The 18,917-nt window shown below is 44.0% G+C and overlaps 1 protein-coding gene and 1 long non-coding RNA gene across 3 annotated transcripts in view; one reads left to right on the top strand and one right to left on the bottom strand.

Annotated features, from left to right (window-relative positions):
* Positions 1 to 13,766, bottom strand: part of LOC142493001 (uncharacterized) — a 23,640-nt gene extending 9,874 nt beyond the window's left edge. The window contains exons 1-2 of the long non-coding RNA XR_012800961.1: positions 13,488 to 13,766; positions 9,287 to 9,416 (exon numbers count right to left, since the gene is read on the bottom strand). This is a non-coding gene — a long non-coding RNA (uncharacterized LOC142493001). The remainder of the gene's footprint in view (positions 1 to 9,286; positions 9,417 to 13,487) is intronic.
* LOC142492998 (acyl-coenzyme A oxidase-like protein) overlaps positions 1 to 18,917 on the top strand; it is a 344,660-nt gene that overhangs the window by 6,825 nt on the left and 318,918 nt on the right. The window lies entirely within an intron of this gene.

Raw genomic sequence — 18,917 nt, 5'->3', positions numbered from 1 at the left:
GATTCACAGGAACACATTTTATTGACTTTTGTTTTGGATATTAGCAAGAAACTTTGTATAGTTATAATGAAATCCTGGCTGAAATTGACACAGCTTCTTCCCCTTTTTTTTTTTTAAAAATGCATTTTCTTCAAACTCTATTGCATATTGTTTTTGGTAGAATATTTTTTTCCTTTCATAGGGTTTCAGCACGAAAACATCACCGGTCAGATATGTAGACTTTAGTTCATGAGCCACAAGTCTTTTCATATGAGTCATGAACTATGGCAGAGAAAGAGGTAGGAGGCAGACTGTGGAATGGCGTTAGTAGAACACAGAGCATGGTTACAATGTAGTGCAGCTGCTCATGTGACCAAATCACAACTGAGATACATTTTGATTTCTTCCCCCTTTTTTTTTATTTTATTAAACAGATGCGTCACGTCCACGTTTGCTCACGTGGACGTGTGTTTATGAAAAGGGTAAACCGCAACCTGACCACCCCCATTCTCTTCCTCCCTGCAAGGTACCAAGATGAGAACTCACCCCCCCAAATATTCTCATACAACACCCCAGTTATGCTTCCGCCATCAAGAATCATTTAAGGCCTTATGCCTAAGAAGTTTTGAGTACCTTTGGTTCCTAGAAAAGTGCACAAATGGGACAAAATGCCAATTTAGCAAAATAGGGTGGTATATGTGGACAATCTACTCCAAAAGAAAATGGGTTCAATCAGAGGCCAAAGATGGTACTTATTCATCTTTAGATTTACAATAGCAGCATTAGGCTAAGTCCCCGCTAGCGCTGATTGGGCAGAGCGGGCGGCGCGTGCGGTGGAGACTTACATATATAGATATATATATATATATATATATATATATATATATATATAGATATATGTAAGTCCCCGCTCACGCGGTGCGCACAGCGCTCGTGCGTGTGCACACACGCTCAGCCGCAATCGGCGCTTACATAAACAAAAAAACTATACTTCCCCGCGCGCTCAGCTGGCCCGCAATGCCGCCCCTCCTCCTCCTTCCCTTGCGTTATCGGACGACACCCGGCGCTCATGCTTGGAGCGCTCGCCAAGCATGAGCGCGCTCATCGCCAGCGGGGACTTAGTTTTAGAGTGCCTATGCAAAAGATTACATCTACAGTGAAACAATATCAGACAGTTTATAGAATAAAACTTAAAACCTATACTTTACCAAGTGAAGCTATGTCAGCAGGTACAGTACATGCAATGTCCTGTAATAATACACTAGGTTCCCCCAAGGGATCGTGAGGACAAAATTTGAGATTCCCACACATACCCCAAGATGAATCTAATTTGTCAGTCTCCGGCACAAATTTTTGTACTACATTCCTATTTGACCTATGCTAGAATCCAGCTCTCTGACAGCCGGTAGGGGTGTGTCCTGACAGATGTTACTACTTCTTTTAGATATGGACTTTTTTACAACATGACACCTGGAAGAAGAGCAAGTATTTTTATTTTGAATTTAATCAGACTCTCAGTAACTAACAGATTCCTTTTACCTGTGGCCTAATGCTAATAAGCGGCTGGTCGTTCACATGCAAGGTAATAGGCATCATCGGAACCTTGAGGGTAACATGAATTACCACTTACTTGTCACAGGGGTGTCCATATCAATTGCTGCCTTTTGAGGACCATTTCTGGTCACGTTTACACATTTGTTAGTAACGGTTGTACAAAACTGATAATATACCTACGTTATTCTAATTCATTTGGGCCTGCAGTGACCATGAGATGTTACTGTCTTAACTATCTGTTGCCACAATTGTCGTTGTAGTTGCCTAATAATGTGCAGTAAAGGGAATTACACAGAACCCACTTTCAGTATTGGTCATTTGTAGTGTGAACTGCACTTTTAGTGAAGCAATCATGGTGTTTTTTTATCTCTTATACCGTATTGGATCTAAGGGTCCTCCAGAGCTGATCCGCATTATTTTTAGCTCTAGCGACCACCCCCACCCCTACCTAGTTTGCTGACTATTGCTTCTGCTCTCAATTGTGGTACTGGAAGCCAATAGAAAGCTGCAACATCTCAAGGGGAGGCGGGGGGCGGGGGCTTAGGGGGGATGATTACACTCCAGCTTCCTATTGGACGTTTATTTAAATGTCCGTAAAGAAACAGGGTAACTACACAGCTAAGTATCTTGGGAATCGGGGGTTCCTGTAGCTATAGTGGTTCAGCTGAGGAAAACCCACTGGTTCTAATGCTGTAAAATTTTTAAAAAAAAGTTAGATTAGGAGGTATAGCAATAAAGTACACAGGGGTACTGAGAGAGAGAATTCCCTTAATGGTGCACAGCAGGGGTGATTTTTTGGTTTAATTAAAATAAAATTTATTAGGGATAATCTTAAAAGAAAGGCATCAAAGAACATAAATACTTTAAAAAAGAACAGCTAGGTGGGGTGGTCTTGTAGATAAGGCAGCCCTGATAATTGCACAGGGCCCTAACCTGAGTATAGAACCCTAAGGCCGCGCTTATAGTGCTGGCGACGCGACTGATGCTGTCGCCACCAGCGAAAGTTATCATTTGTTTTTCAGCGACTGTCGCCAGCGATGTCACGAAAGGGGGTGGGCCGCGGTCTCTGGTTTAGAGACAGTCACATGTGGCGACTGTCTCTAAAAAATCAAATAGACCCGGCTTCAAAATTTTGGGTTGTAACGTCGTTCTGTCGCCGTCGCGCTTACTATAAGCGCATGCGACGGAGTCAATGTATTTGATGCGGAGCGACGTCGCCATCGCAAGGCACGATAAGCGCAGTCTAAGTGGAATTGAGAGACTGATTTATAACCAAGTATGGAAACAAATGTCCCTGTTGAATGTAACTTAGTGTGGTCAGGTCTCTATAACCACTTGGATCCGAGGGAATACATTAAAATGTAGCATCAGATGGCAGCATAGTCTAGCAAGCACATTCATATTGTACTGTATTGTAGCAAATCTCCTGTTTCTATTAGACTGCCTAGGGCTTGTCATGTATAGGAGTCCTAAGTGAAGTGTTACTATGTCTAAATGATATAATACCTAAAGCAGTGAGAAGTTCAGAGTGTGAGTCCCACTACTATGTGTTGTTCTCACACCGCCAATGTACCGGCGGATAGGTGAGAACAAAGTAAATAGGTCGACCCGCCGCTGTGTGGATTAGAGAGAGGGGAATGAGGCGGTCGTGTGTTCCGTTTACCTTGCCCGTAGGTCAGTGCAAAAACGAGCGAGAGCAATTGTCTGACTGAGTTGATTGGATCCACAGCCCCGGTGTGAGACAACAATGAGGTAGCTGTGGATCGCGTACTGATCGTTCTTGCCAGGTCAGTTTCGTGATCAAATAGTAGCAGGTGGATTCAGAATTCAGGTGGAGCAGTGATCATCAGGACCGCCAACAGAAATCATGGAGCCTGGGACAAATGAAAGGAGCAGGCCCCCTCCCCCCCAAACCCATAGCGCACCTACCACGAAAAAATATCTTTTAGCACGCAACTTTTACTTAACTGTTTTCTTATTGTGATACAGAAAAAAACATTGCAATGCAAACTGTTTATTTTTATATTTTCAACAAAAGACATGTGACTGCCAGCGTGGGTGGGTGGGTGAATGACAGTTGAATGACAGTGGGTGGGTGAATGACAGTTACACTATGGGTGAATGACAGTGGGTTGAATGACAGTGGGTGGGTGAATGACAGTGGGTGGGTTAATGTTGAATGTGGGTGGGTGAATGACGGTGGGTGGGTGGGAGCCGGTGGGTTGGGAGCCAGTGGCTCGGTGGGTGGGTGGGTGGGTGACTGACAGTGACTGGGTGGGAGACAGTGGGTGACAGTGACTGGGTGGGAGACAGTGGGTGACAGTGACTGGGTGGGAGACAGTGGGTGACAGTGACTGGGTGGGGTGACCTACCTTGACCGGTTGGGTGCAGCTTTCTGCCGGACGCTTTCCTCTCCTGCCCCGATATCCCCGCGGCAGCTGCCCGGGACGGGGGGGGGGGGAGGAGGGGGGTGGGGCGCGGGAGGTGGGCTCGGGGGGGGCGACGGGAGGTAGGCTCGGGGGGAGCGGGAAGCTGGCCGCAGGGGGGGGAAGCAGGCTGCTGGAGGAGCTGGTCCTTCCCCCTCCGTCCCACGTTGGGAGCGGGGGGTTGGGAGATGCAGGCCGCAGGAGGAGCTGGTCCTTCCCCCTCCGTCCCACGTTGGGAGCGGGGGGGGGAGTTGTGGGCCGCAGGAGGAGCTGGTCCTTCCCCCTCTGTCCTACATTGGGAGCATGTGGGGGGGGAGGGGGTTGGGGGAGAGCGGGCCCTGCGCATGCGCGCTGGGACCACGGGTAATCGCCGCCATTTTTTAAAAACTTTAAAAATTTTTATTTAATTAACTGGCGCCCGGCCGCGCAGGGGGCCCCCCTGACCCACGGGGCCCGGGACGCCAGTGCCCTTTCTCCCCCGCTGTTGACGGCCCTGGTGATCATAGGTAGTTATCCATTGATTTATGGCGGTATTTGTCCGATTTCCTACCTATCACACTTTAAAGTAAACCAAACTAAGCTGAACTAAATGGTTTTTCATACCGGCTGCAGGAGTGTAACCGGAGGTGCGCAGACTGAGGTCCTACCGCCACGGCACTCTGGATAGCAGCAATTAGTCTCTGCTTACCGGCATTCATCCGGCTCGAGCAAAGGACCTAAGCACTAACCTTGTGAGTTTACAAATCACGCGATCCCAATACTTACATTTTTTTAAATTGTAATCAGTCTGATGTACCTTAAACGTGGTACTTGGAACTATTATCAGCATTTAGTTCAGCTTAGTTTGGTTTACATTAAAGTGTGATAGGTAGGTAAATTTTTGTAGAGCGCAGCGCCAGTCTCCCCGTAGCGCATGCGTGCGCGCCCAGGGCACAACTACATTGTAGTCCTAGTGTTTGTTTCCGTAGTTCGTGCCGTCTCCTGCACTGTTGACGTAGCCTAAGGCCTTGGACATAGTAAAAAATACTGTGCTGAGCCAGCACACTTACCTCCTGCATCTGGTATGTGTGTGTGGCTTTAGCGGGCGCGTGCGGAGGCGTGCTGAATTGCAGCCGACAGATTAATTAAAGTTTTCGCAGTTACAGGAGCAGAGGGCCGGTCACGTGACCGCAAACCGCCAATGGGAACGAGGGACTAGCCCCGCCTCCCAAGCGCGCTCGCTGCCTTGCCTGACAGGACGCAAAAAAGCTCCTGCTTGAGCAGGCGGGGCTGAGCACGAGCGCTGAGCAGCGCGGCTGGTATTACCATGTCCACGGCCTAAGGGAATTCTTTCTCTGTACCCCTGTGCACTTTATTGCTATGTAGTTTCTTTCCCGGTAGCACGCAGAATTACTAATCCATTAACATACTAATAAGGTTTGAGCTCTCTCTGTCTGTCTGTCTCTCTGTCTGTCTCTCTCTGTCTGTCTCTCTCTGTCTGTCTCTCTCTGTCTGTCTCTCTCTGTCTGTCTCTCTGTCTCTCTCGGTCTCATGACATAGGGACTACGTCATGGCCAGGGAGGGTGTTTCCTTTTTAATAATTTTTTTTTTTTTTTTTATAGCTTGGGTCGCGTCCTGCTTTCCCATGGAGCATAGGATGTGATCTGCCCAGTGAGGAAACCTAAGGAGGGTCCCTCCTCCTCCGTTTCTCCCAAAATGGCCAACCCCTCTCGTCAAAGGATTTAACCCCTTGGCTGACAGAAGAACCTGCTTTGCAATGCGTTGCAGGCACTTCTGTCAGCTTAGATGTTAACTTCCAATGAACGAACTTGATTAAAAAAAATTGTATGTATGTTCCATCTGGTTTAAATGCCTCTGAGTTCAAACAAGTGCAACACATGAGCATTGTTTCATTGACGGGTTTCTTGTGTGGAGCTGATATGTTATAAATAATATATAAATACACCTGCCTGAAAGCAACTAGGTAGGGACCTACTCTGACAGGAATAATGTGTGCCAAATTTATACACTCCCCTGTGTATTAATTAGCAACAAAATGTTGCCAGATAAGGATTCCATAAAGATTACAAGAGCACTTTGTATCTCAGAACATAGCAAACATGCCATTCTGTTGTCAGATTGCCTCAAATTATCAGCGGGACTAGTCTTGCAAAGGAGAATGATCTAAATGTTCAAGCTAATTGGCCACGAGGTGTCTTCCTCCTTAGCACTGGTAAAGCAGCAGTTTACGTTGATTGCCATTCTTCATGAAGTTCATTTTTATACTTTTGGCGACCTCATCATTCTCCTTCCGTGTTTTTTTTTTTTTCTATCTGATGTTTAATTCAGAAGATATGAATTTGAAATATTAAGTGCCCAGTAGGTTAGGATGATGCTTTCTCCAGAGCTCATGGCAGTGTAAAGGTTACCACAGTAAGCTCAGAAGCAAGGTATATGTTCATTATTTTTAACCCTGGAAAAACATATATTTATTTTAAAAGAGCAGGGGGCAAGATACTAATATTAGTTAAAATCATATAGGCTTCTGGAGGGGGTTGGGGGGGGGGGGGGGGAATGCTGCTTTAAAGGTGTTGAGTAGAAGCTTGTTTTTAATGGTCCGTTCCTTTAAAAAAAAGTGTTTCAGAAAGACCCATTAATGCAGAGTAAGGACATTCTGTTTCCTTATATATGTTAGTGTTTTTTTACTTTATTTTTTAATATCTGTTTATAGAACATACACACAGAAGAAAAAAAAACGTTTTTCCTACTTGGATGTGAGCAGCCAACTTGTTTCATCCCCAACAATCTACTGTGGAGTTCTACATCATAAAAAGGGAGGCTAGTTACTGCACCATTCAGTGGCGTAGCTAGACATGTGCGGCCCCCGGGCATATATTTTTTTCAGGGCCTCATAAGTGAACATATTCCGTAGATTCAGGAGAAAAATATGCCTCGATTTTTGAATTGGAGGATATCTCTCCTGATCATCATCCCTCCCCCTTCTTCCAGCTTTCTCTCCCCCTTCTTCCAGCTTTCTCTCCCCCTTCCTTCAGCTTTCTCTCCCCCTTCCTCCAGCTTTCTCTCCCCCTCCTCCTCCAGCTCTCTCCCCCTCCTACTCCATGCCTACCTGTGGGACAGGGTAGTGATAGAGGCAGGCGGGGGGGAGATGATGGTACGCGGCGGCCCACCAGAGTTAAGCAGAGCAGTTAGGAGATGCACAGAGGCGGAGCAGGGCGGGCAGGGAAAAGAATGCTATAGCAGCATAGACACCAGAAGTAAGAAAGACTTCCGGGTCGGAGTGCTGGGGCGCGCTCCTCCCTGACTGTGGGGGGGGGTGACGAGTGGGCCCCCAAGAGTGCAGGCTCCTGGGCTTTGCCCGGTTTATTTCTATGCCCCTGGTACCATTTTAATTTTTGTGCAATCATTGGTATATCCCATTGATACATTTATTGCTGTTTACAGTTCGGAGCCAAAATAAAGCTTTCCTGGACTTTGCTATCCTCCATGATGCCCAAGTGTGTACTTTGATACAACGGACGTTGCTAGACACCTGGCAGAACTGTATTTTATTTATTTGAACTGTGCAAATGGTTATCTGAAAATACAGGGCACTATGACCTTGGGTCCACTTAATAGTCTATTTGATAAGCGGTTCTAAGCATGAAATGACCTGCAGCAATTCACTACAATGCAGGGCTTTGGGTCAGGTGACCCTTGTACCACTGACTGACGTGTAAAAATTGAGCCCTCAGTGCTAGCTTGTTCTTGCTCAATATTTTTATATGCAGTGCTGAGTTAAAGGAATTTACTGTCCAAATCCACACAGCCCCCTGTAAGCTCAGAACCCAAACGCACCAGACCATATATATTTGTGTCAAAAAGTAGTGCTACTGAGATTGTGACCTCCATGTATTATAACAAAAAGCCTCAGTGCTGCATCCAATATGACATGATATAGTTAAATACTTATCTGTTTTTCTTTTCAAAAGTGAGGGTAGTGTAGTTAAATCCTTTTGGCCAAAGCATTTTAATCTTGCAAACCGTGCCAAGGTATCCCCTCATTTTTACAATACAGCAAAAAGCTGAAAGCTCTCCCAACCTCTCTAATGAAGGCTAAACTGTATTTATACTGTAGACTGGTCATTCACAGAGGCTTGGTAAGAACTGCCATTTAAATGATGGGATGAGTGAGCTTGTGACCAGGGAGGAGGTGTCGCAAACCTCCAAATTGTTTACTAATAGAAATTCACAACCACACAGCCCCTGTAAGCTCAGAACCCAAACCCATCACACCATATATATTTGTGTCAAAAAGGAGTGCTACTGGGATTGTGACCTCAGGTATTATAACAAAAGACAAAAAGCCTCAGTGCTATTAAATGGCAGTTCTGGTTGAGCACCTGTGAATGACCAATCTATTAAGACCAGCCCCCCTTGCAGCAGGAGAGGAGAGTGTTGGAGATAACGTTTGCTGACTTATACCCTGTGGTTTGACTTTGAAATATTTTTTGTACATTTACATATGCTTTTTCTCTACTGCTGCCTCGGGCTCTGGTAGCATTTATTGCTTATGAGCAGTGGTCGACAAATCACCAAAAAATCTACTCGCCTAACAAAAAAATCTACTCGCCACCTAGTACACACGTGTGCTGCCTGGGCCAATAGGAGCTCGCCACAATGTTAAATCCACTCGCCCGGGGCGTGCAAATGTATAGGTTTGGTGAACACTGCTTATAAGGTTACTTCTTTTTGCTGATACATTAGGGGCTCGGTTTGTTGTATTGGGGAAAGGGAAGTACCTTTTTGTTCCTTTTGGGGACAAGAGGGAACGGGCATGAGGAAGGGGTTTGTCCCCGAAACGTTGCCCCCCCCCTGTTTATCCCCTTTTTTTCCCCCCACTCCCTACCCCTGGGTTTTGTCCCTTTGCTACCTTTATTTTTGTATGTTCACATAATTGTGTTTGTGTCACATTGCTCCTTGTATATAACTTGTGCGTATATGAAATACTTTTCTGATTTGGCATTTTTCCGCTTATAGATGTGTTCTATTAGTCGGGGAGTGCTGGAACGTTTATTACTAATTTGTAATTATTTAGGAGGATATCGGGTCCTTCTCTTGTTCCTTATTTGCACCCTGCATCTAGCATACATTATCGGTTATTCTGAGTGCTGTCTATCATTATCTTTTCTGAATCTATTAAGACCGTTCTCCCTCTATTAGAGAGGTTAGGAGAGCTTTTTGTGGGTGCAGTAGTGTTAGGACTTGAAGAAAAGAGGGGGTACCTTGGCATGGTTTGCAAGATTAAAAGGAACAATCAGAAATGTTTATGTGACGGAGAAATGCAACACCTTTTTTTGAACTGCAGCCTGTTTTTCATCATGTTGAAGATTTCCTCATCACGTTGTATGCATTGAATCAATGGGTAGCAAAACTATTTTGTTTCTCGGACCAAGTGGCAGCCCCATTGTTTCCGATCGTCTGCATAGAAATACAGAATTACAGATGGATATCAGAAAGTTTCATTGCACAAAGTATAAAATAAATTTTTGAATGGTCTTTTGCATAACATTTGTTTTTACCAGCGACGGTACCTTTTTCATTATTTCATTTCAAAATGATACCCATGTTAAAAGTTCTCAGAAGTGGTTAGAATGGGTAAAGCAAAAATCCTGCGGTCTCATTAATAAAGAGAGGCTATCTTGTTACTATTTGTTTAACGAATGACCATGCAAAAGTATTGATAAACTGGTGCAACAGTGAAAAAGTGTGCGCAAAGCTTTTTAGGCATTTCCACTCCAAAAAGAAAGATCCAGAAGATGAAGAGATAACAGAGCATCTCCCACTGGCAGGCCAGTAATTTTATTTATTTATAAAATATTTTACCAGGAAGTAATACATTGAGAGTTACCTCTCGTTTTCAAGTATGTCCTGGGCACAGAGTTAAGTAATAGTAACCTTCAGTTCAAAATGTATGCTCACCTCCCGGTTATGTCCGGCATAGAATAGCTTCCAAGCAAAGTCTCGTATCCACCGACCCTACCCGTTTCTCAGAAATTCCATCTACTTTCTTGAGTTTTCCCAGTGTCTTGGCAGACAATCCTTCATAGACCTTTTTACTGACCATATGCGTACCAATCCTAATTTGATTATTACAGATAAAATAGATATAGAGAATATGCTTTACTCTATATCTTGTATATGTGATTTATATATATTTTTTAAATCTATTTAGTTATATGCACTAAAATGTAAGATTTCTAAGCTAATCACTAACAAAGCATTAAAATGAACATTTAAAAAAAAATTATATATCGAGGGGGGGAAAAAGGTAGATATATAAATTGAATTGAGGATATTGTTAATTTGAGGATAAATGGTGAAATAAAGATTTCAAATTGTCACTGTGGAAAATGTTCCAGGAAAATGTGGTTCATCCTAAAAATCACTAAAACGAACTAAAAACAATTAAAAAAATGAACGATGACAATACATGGAATATATCAATATATATCCAAATAGTGATATATCACACAAACAGCCCTGAGAAACATCTATCAGCTATTCTATTGCAAATAAAAGTATCACTTGTGAGCACATTCACATGCCTCCGACAGGTCAGCTGCTCTGCCTTTCCCCATGATCTCCTAGCATACAGTACAGTGCTTCCACTGCAGATATCCTATTATAACTTACATTTTTCAACTAATACATTCATTAAACACGCGGAAAGAAATGTATTCATAAATGTATAGATACATCCAAAAATATATTATAAGGTAAAAATAAGGATGTAATTCAATAACATTTTAAAAAGAGCCCACATTGGTTTTGATATTTAAACCCAGAGAGGACCGGGTTTTTATTGTAAATACAGTGTCCTGCTTTGCTATTTTGTTAAACCCAATTTCTTCCCCCTCCAATCTCTTCACTTTGTCAAGCTATGTACTAGTTTTAAATTATTAGATACACTATGTACAGTGACTTTTTTTATGTGGTGAGTAACACAAATACAATGCAAATTCCCCATGGAAAAAGCTGTGGCTGCAGGGTTAGCCCCTGTTCAAAGCTAGAAGTACCACAAGTGCAGAGTTAGGCCTCGTTCAAGGTGCTGGCTTCGGCGGGCGGGCGTGCTGACGTGCGTGCTGCCGTGAGCAACAAAGTATTCAAATTGAATACTTGTTGTCAGGGTAGCTACTGCCCTGCCTCCGAAGCCAGGAGTTGCCGCTGACGACAGCTTCAGTAAACGAAAATTTCGTTTACTGCAGCTGAAGCAGCGTCACAGGGACCAAGGCAGCCAATGAAATCATTCTTCAGAATGATTTCAAGGCTGCAACACCTCATCCCTGCTCTCTGTCTGTGGCCGGGAGGATTAGGATGTGACGTCAAAGACACGCCCACTGAACGACAGAACGCCCAGGCTGTCGGCAGGGGATGATCGGACGTCTCCTACACCAGCAACGCGCGCACTCGCGGACGCGCGCCCTCCATATGCCAAAGCAGGCACCCTGAACGAGCCCTTAGTTGCATAGATCGGTAAATAGATAGTGTTGTAGCTACTCGGGACCTGAAGAGCTCAGTGCCTCCTAACTAGCTAATTCCCCAGGCTAACATATCGCTTCCTCAATCAGGATCTCTCTCTCCAAGTCAAAGTTGAAACCAAATCAAGTTAAGAATACATATGTCAGTCAGTGCTAAGTTTGTGCACACCATGACTGTAGGCGCTCACTGATAACATAATCAACTGCCGACGTACGTTTCACATAGGTAACGCTTTGTCAAGGCACAGGATGTATAGCAGCGTATCAGTGGACACTACAGTTTTTAAGCTACGAACCTTGAGAGCAGACATATACTGTATACTGTTGAAGCTGTTCTTAAAGCAGCATCGCCCCATGACATATGCCTGTGCATATGTCACAGACAAATAACTATTATTACTTTAATTTCATTGGTCTATGCCATATACCACAGAGAAGCATGTCTGTGAGTAAAGATTATTAAATAGTGAACATGATGGAATTTGCAGACTGCTCCTTCTAGGCCAGTGGTTTTCAACCTTTTTGTTTTGTTTTGTTAAGGAGCACCATAAGGGGTAAACCAGATAAAGGCATACCCCGCATTAACGTACGCAATGGGACCGGAGCATGTATGTAAAGTGAAAATGTACTTAAAGTGAAGCACTACCTTTTTCCACTTATTGATGCATGCACTGTACTGCAATCGTCATATACGTGCATAACTGATGTAAAGAACACATTTGTAACATGCTCTATAGTCTCCCCGCTTGCGCACAGCTTCGGTACAGGTAGGGAGCCGGTATTGCTGTTCAGGACGTGTTGACAGGCGCATGCGTGAGCTGCCATTTGTCTATTGGGCGATATGTCCTTACTCGCGAGTGTACTTAAAGTGAGTGTCCTTAAAGCGGGGTATGCCTGTACCAGCTAGCAATCTACATTTGGAACTCCTAGAAACATTCTTGCCTCTCAGTGATCAATATATGCGTTGTTCTTATATTATATACTGTATGGAATATTGTATGATCATATTGCCTTATTTTAAACTATATAATAAGTGAAGTAATAAGTTAAACCCACAAAGCTACCTGGTCCTGGGAGTTCTGAGCCACTTTTAGGGATATCTTTCTATGGTTTGTGTCTAATGCACATATCCCTATTGAGCAGCTCCCAAGATACATTTCAATGTGTTGACGATAGCTGAGCAAGGGACCTTTGTGTTGTGCAAATATAGAGGGGTTGAGAGACAGGAAAAAAGATTGGAGAGGGGTAATTGGGTTAAACAAAAGAGGTATGTGGATATATACATACTGTATAGGCAAAACCCCTATCTCCTCTGGTTTTAAATGTTGACATTGATCTGGGCTCCTTTTTAATTTAATTGTTTAATCACATTTTTACATTTATACACTTTAGATTTTATTTATTTATTGTGTGTGTATATATGCTGCATTTGTGTGTAATAAAAAAAATATAGCTATATATATATTGAAAAAGATATCTATATATATATATATATATATATATATATATATATATATATATATATATATATATATATATATATATATATATATATATATATATATATATATATATATATAGTGATACCCATACCACATTGCGGTCTCTTTCAATCTCAGATTAAGGCCGGAAACATTGTATTTCTCTATATAGGGGGGGTTTATTTGCAGGGATAAATCATACACTAACAGATCCACCGTCCCTTTAAGTCAAAAAGAAAACATACAATAAATTCCTATTCCAGTTAGGGAAAATAACTCAACTTTGCTTCAGCCCTTTCTAACGACAGCTGGCCAACTATACTGGTTCCCAGCTTAAAACATGCACTGGCATATGCACCCCACATGAACAGTCTTACGCATACAGCAATAAAAGGTTTTGCTTGTCTGTTAGTCCATTGGAGCAGATGTCCCCGCTTCAGCACAGCCTTGCCTCCTTCCTTCCTAGGGGAACACTGCCCCACGTGAGCTCAGAGAAACTCTCCTCTGTAAATGCCAAGGACAGGACATACCCGCTTCAGCACGGTCACTCGTCCTTCTTCCTGGGATTAGCAACCCAGGCAGTCCCAGCAGGCTCCGCGACCACCGTCCAGCGGGTCTGGGGGTCTGTGCCAGCTTCCGCACATGGGGAGAACTCTTCTCTGTCCCGTTCCCTGAGGGAAAACAGCCAGTCTCTCTCTTGTGCAAAGTACTTCCTGCCTTTTTACACCTTCACTTCCTCCCTCTTCCCTCCCCCCAGTCACTCACATCCGTCGCTGCCTCTGCTCTCCACTGCTGCTCTCGTGTCTGTGTGTGTGTGTATCTGCATCTGTGTGTTTGTATCTGCATCTGTGTGTGTGTGTCAGAGAGAGGGAGTGTGTCAGAGAGAGGGAGTGCCTGTCTGAGAGAGGGAGTGCCTGTCTGAGAGAGGGAGTGCCTGTCTGAGAGAGGGAGTGCCTGTCTGAGAGAGGGAGTGCCTGTCTGAGAGAGGGAGTGCCTGTCTGAGAGAGGGAGTGCCTGTCTGAGAGAGGGAGTGCCTGTCTGAGAGAGGGAGTGCCTGTCTGAGAGAGGGAGTGCCTGTCTGAGAGAGGGAGTGCCTGCCTGAGAGAGGGAGTGCCTGCCTGAGAGAGGGAGTGCCTGCCTGAGAGAGGGAGTGCCTGCCTGAGAGAGGGAGTGCCTGCCTGAGAGAGGGAGTGCCTGCCTGAGAGAGGGAGTGCCTGCCTGAGAGAGGGGGAGAGAGAGAGAGAGAGAGAGTGCCTGTCTGAGAGAGAGAGAGAGAGAGTGCCTGTCTGAGAGAGAGAGAGAGAGAGAGTGCCTGTCTGAGAGAGAGAGAGAGAGAGAGTGCCTGTCTGAGAGAGAGAGTGCCTGTCTGAGAGAGAGAGAGAGAGAGAGAGAGTGCCTGTCTGAGAGAGAGAGAGAGAGTGCCTGTCTGAGAGAGAGAGAGAGAGTGCCTGTCTGAGAGAGAGAGAGAGAGAGAGTGCCTGTCTGAGAGAGAGAGAGAGAGAGAGTGCCTGTCTGAGAGAGAGAGTGCCTGTCTGAGAGAGAGAGAGAGAGAGAGAGAGTGCCTGTCTGAGAGAGAGAGAGAGAGTGCCTGTCTGAGAGAGAGAGAGAGAGAGTGCCTGTCTGAGAGAGAGAGAGAGAGAGTGCCTGTCTGAGAGAGAGAGAGAGAGAGTGCCTGTCTGAGAGAGAGAGAGAGAGAGAGTGCCTGTCTGAGAGAGAGAGTGCCTGTCTGAGAGAGAGAGAGAGAGAGAGAGAGTGCCTGTCTGAGAGAGAGAGAGAGAGTGCCTGTCTGAGAGAGAGAGAGAGAGTGCCTGTCTGAGAGAGAGAGAGAGAGAGTGCCTGTCTGAGAGAGAGAGAGAGTGCCTGTCTGAGAGAGAGAGAGAGAGAGTGCCTGTCTGAGAGAGAGAGAGAGAGAGAGAGAGAGCCTGTCTGAGAGAGAGAGTGCCTGTCTGAGAGAGAGAGAGAGTGCCTGTCTGAGAGAGAGAGTGCCTGTCTGAGAGGGAGATAGAGAGTGCCTGTCTGAGAGAGAGAGTGCCTGTCTGAGAGGGAGATAGAGAGTGCCTGTCTGAGAGGGAGAGAGAGAGAGTGCCTGTCTGAGAGGGAGAGAGAGAGAGTGCCTGTCTGAGAGGGAGAGAGAGAGTGCCTGTCTGAGAGGGAGAGAGAGAGTGCCTGTCTGAGAGGGAGAGAGAGAGTGCCTGTCTGAGAGGGAGAGAGAGAGTGCCTGTCTGAGAGGGAGAGAGAGTGCCTGTCTGAGAGGGAGAGAGAGAGTCAGAGATGCCAAGTGTCAGGAAGAAAACATTAATTTTATCGTTGTTCTTGTTCTTCTTTTTTTTTTTTTTTTTTTTTTTTTTTATAGTGTACTTTTCGAAATAAACCTACGTTTCTATGAAAATTGAAGATTTTGTTTTTTTGCGGCCCACCTAAACTTAAACCTTGTTTATTTGGCCCGTGTTAGCCTTTGAATTTGACATGCTTGTTGTAGATGTATAAAGTCAGCAGTATTAAACCACTCAAAAGGTGAAGCACACAGAGTTGCAATTAAAGTGAAGACTTTCAATTAATTATTGTTGGTTTTTTTTATTATTATTAACTGCTTACAAAATCAGAGCATAAGACAAATGTTTCCAAAAACTAAAAAAGGTTGATTTTGAAAAGCATGGATTAAAAAAAAATCTTTTTAACCCCCCCCTCCCCTCCTAAATGGTTACTAACAGTCTCTGTGTAGGCTAAGCCCGCCATGGTTTGCTATGGAGATCTAGATGTCACGCAGGGGTATTTGAGGACCGACCGTTCTGGAAGGTTAGGTTCCAGGAGCACATGACGAGGGGAGCCTCGGGAAGAGTAGACACCCATGTTCTCAAGATAATAGAATACTGCAGGCCCTTCTACTTTATGTTCTAGACAGGGACAGTAACCTTGTCAGTTATGATCCCTTGAGAAGATTAAGGGAGTCCAAGATAAGTGCTAAGTATGAAACCACCGTGATCGTGATCTCACCGCTTCTACGTCCAAACGGCCTAACCGGAAGTGACGTCAGAGCTGGATGCGGATGTAATTGGAGGCTCGTTTGGACGTGGAAGCGGAGAGATCGCGACTCACCATACAACACAGTCTGTTATATTCTGCCTCTGAATCATTGACACAGTGTAAGCCTCCATTTGTGAGTTTTTGTGATAAATATTTTAAAGTTGATCTACACTATTGGTCTGTCCTTCTGTTTTCGAGATACACCAGACTGTCTGCATAATACTATCCAGAGACATCATTGCCACTGTTTGGATTTCTGCCTATTGTTCTTGCTCCATTGTGAGTAGGAATTTATAGCCCCTTATATTTTCCCTTTTTTATCACTGTACCAGCAATATTGCACTGCGATTTTTTTTATTTATTTTTTACATGGCTTTTACCACCGCTCCAATAAACTTTGGAGGCACTGCCTGCTCTTACCAGGACTTATGTGCCAGGCTGGGGGAATACTAGTGAGGTGTCTACACATATAAAGTATGGAAATAGGTGCTGTGAAACAGTGCAAAAATAGAAAAATTATAATATGTAATAATATATTCTAATCGTGAATATTGGTGATATTGTGCCACTAGTCAAGAAAAACCAAACATAGTACGGATCGTACAGAAATGGGTATATATAGAAATCAGACAAAGAGGATAATAAATGATAATAAATTGAGATTCTGGTATTGGCAATTTTGATAAATAAGATGTGCTATATTTTAATGTGAGTTTCCAATGTAGGTTTGCATCAATATCCAAATGATGGGATTAACATTTGTTTTCATTAGACAGTGAGCTGAAAGTGTAATTGTGATAATATTACTCTTTATGGCTATAGGTCTCTTATGTATATTTTATATTAGTTTTCCAGAACAAGATGTATTGAAGTTTACAAATGATTTGGAACAAACACTTTTCTTCCTATGTTCTGCTATGATTTATAATATGATTTTATGATGTGTAATCGATAGGAATAATGGGAATTGAATGTTTCTGCCATAGGCGCTATAATAGATTATGTATTTTGTTGTAATTTTGTTACTTTATTTTATATTACTTCTATTTTCTCATAGTTTTTAGTACTTAAATATAGGAATCCATAAATATTTAGATTTAAATGGATCCTTGGTTATATGTTTATATTTTATTCATTGTTTATAAATAAATTGTTGAGTTTAATGCATTTTATTAGATTTGAATAACTTTATGTGTAAATATGACGTAGAGGAAAGTAATTATATCCCCTGGCAGACATATGGTATAATTTTAGTAGTCCATTTCAAATAAGTGATTATTTAATTATCCAATTGGTTACTATCATGGTGGACAGTACTATATAAGGTCTGACAGGATCTAGATGATCCCATTAATTTGCAAGTCGAACTGTTCAAATGCTATAGAATGGATAGTATAATAGTAGTAGACTGTACACCGAAGGTTGATTTCTGCCTCCCTCGCCCACTGATCTTCTTTCTAAAAATGTTTAACTTGGTGAATCATCATATTAAAATGTTTTTAACTTCCTAAAAAATATATTTAGCACTAATATATAAACAGAAAAACAAATATCATTGTGATGAAAGGGTCAGTTGGACAAGTTTAGCCCAGCATCTCCTCCTCCCTTCCGCCAGCTCACCTCCACTTGTCCTGGTCACTGCACCTGCCGCCAGCCCCTTCATCTACTTGGCCTTCTCCTGCTCCACTTTGCAAGCAGAGATGATGGAACACTTCCTGCTGGCAGCTGGTAAGCATGTTCTCCAGTGGCTCGGACTCCGCCCAGCCACTCTGCTACCCCCTGCATGGGTGCATTTGATGCCCAGGGACAGAGTCCTGTTAGAGTATCCGAAGTCAGTAAGCAGGCAGAGGTCAGGGCTGGTGGCAGTGGTGCAGAATCCAGGCGATGGACAAAAGGTCTGGGCAGGCAGAAAGCAGCGAGGTCGGGGTCACGGTCTGGGGTCCGCAACAAAGGAATCCAAGCAGGCAACAGGGAAAGGTGTGACTGCAAAGGCCAACAGGAGCTGCAAAATGTAGAACTTTGCTTGGCGACTCCCGCTTGGAACTGCAGCCTAAGGCCGCGCTTATAGTGCCGTCGATGGCGACACGACGGGTGACGTCACCCATCGCCGTCGCCACAGGCGAAAGTTATATTTCGCTGTGCGGCGGCGTTGCGGGTTTCCTGGCATTTGATTGGTTCAAGGGCTGTCACATGAGGCGACAGCCCTTGAAAAATCAAATATTGGCGGCTACCAGTTTTTGCGACGTCACATTGTCGCCGCCGCACTTAATATAAGCGCACGCGGCGGAAATGCATTTGTTTTCTGTTGCGTCGCCGTCACTATAAGCGCGGCCTTATATAGCAGGCTACCAGTAACCAAAATGGCAGAACTGAGGAGAAAGAGCAGGCAACCTGGAAAATCCGCACTGCAGCAAAACCCGGCACGGATCGGGCAGAATACTTATAGTCCACTGAAGGGCTATCTTGAGACGTACAGCTACTGTTAACGATATATTGGTACAGCATGAATTTAAAACTAAAATGTAATGTTTATTTGATAGGAAATCCAAAGGAAAACACTTATGTGGTAGATGTAATTTGTGTAAACTGATGATATTTGGCAAGGTACACATATTGTCTATTTGTTGAAATGCCCTTGTAATCTGATGTGTGAGTAAAACCATATGTCCGTTACGTCACAGAATTCTTGAACATAGAAAACCTTTTTGAAAAGGGTGTAGTAGACTTAAAATTAGCCATACATTTTAGCATAGGCGTAACTCAGTGTTTTTTGTGCCCGAAGGCAAGTTTCTCAAATTCCGCGCCACTATGTCAAGACTCGAGGTGTAGGTTGGACCTCAATGGCCAGAACAGCAGGTGGCAGGCAAGGCGTATCTGTCCATTGTGACTATAGGCACTCTCAAAATCATCTCTCTCCCTCTGGTCAGCAGCACCAA

The sequence above is a fragment of the Ascaphus truei genome, chromosome 4 (genome assembly GCF_040206685.1).
Source record: "Ascaphus truei isolate aAscTru1 chromosome 4, aAscTru1.hap1, whole genome shotgun sequence".
Lineage (NCBI taxonomy): Eukaryota > Metazoa > Chordata > Amphibia > Anura > Ascaphidae > Ascaphus > Ascaphus truei.
Note: the sequence above shows the minus strand (reverse complement) of the source record. Positions and strands in the feature narration are given on the sequence as shown.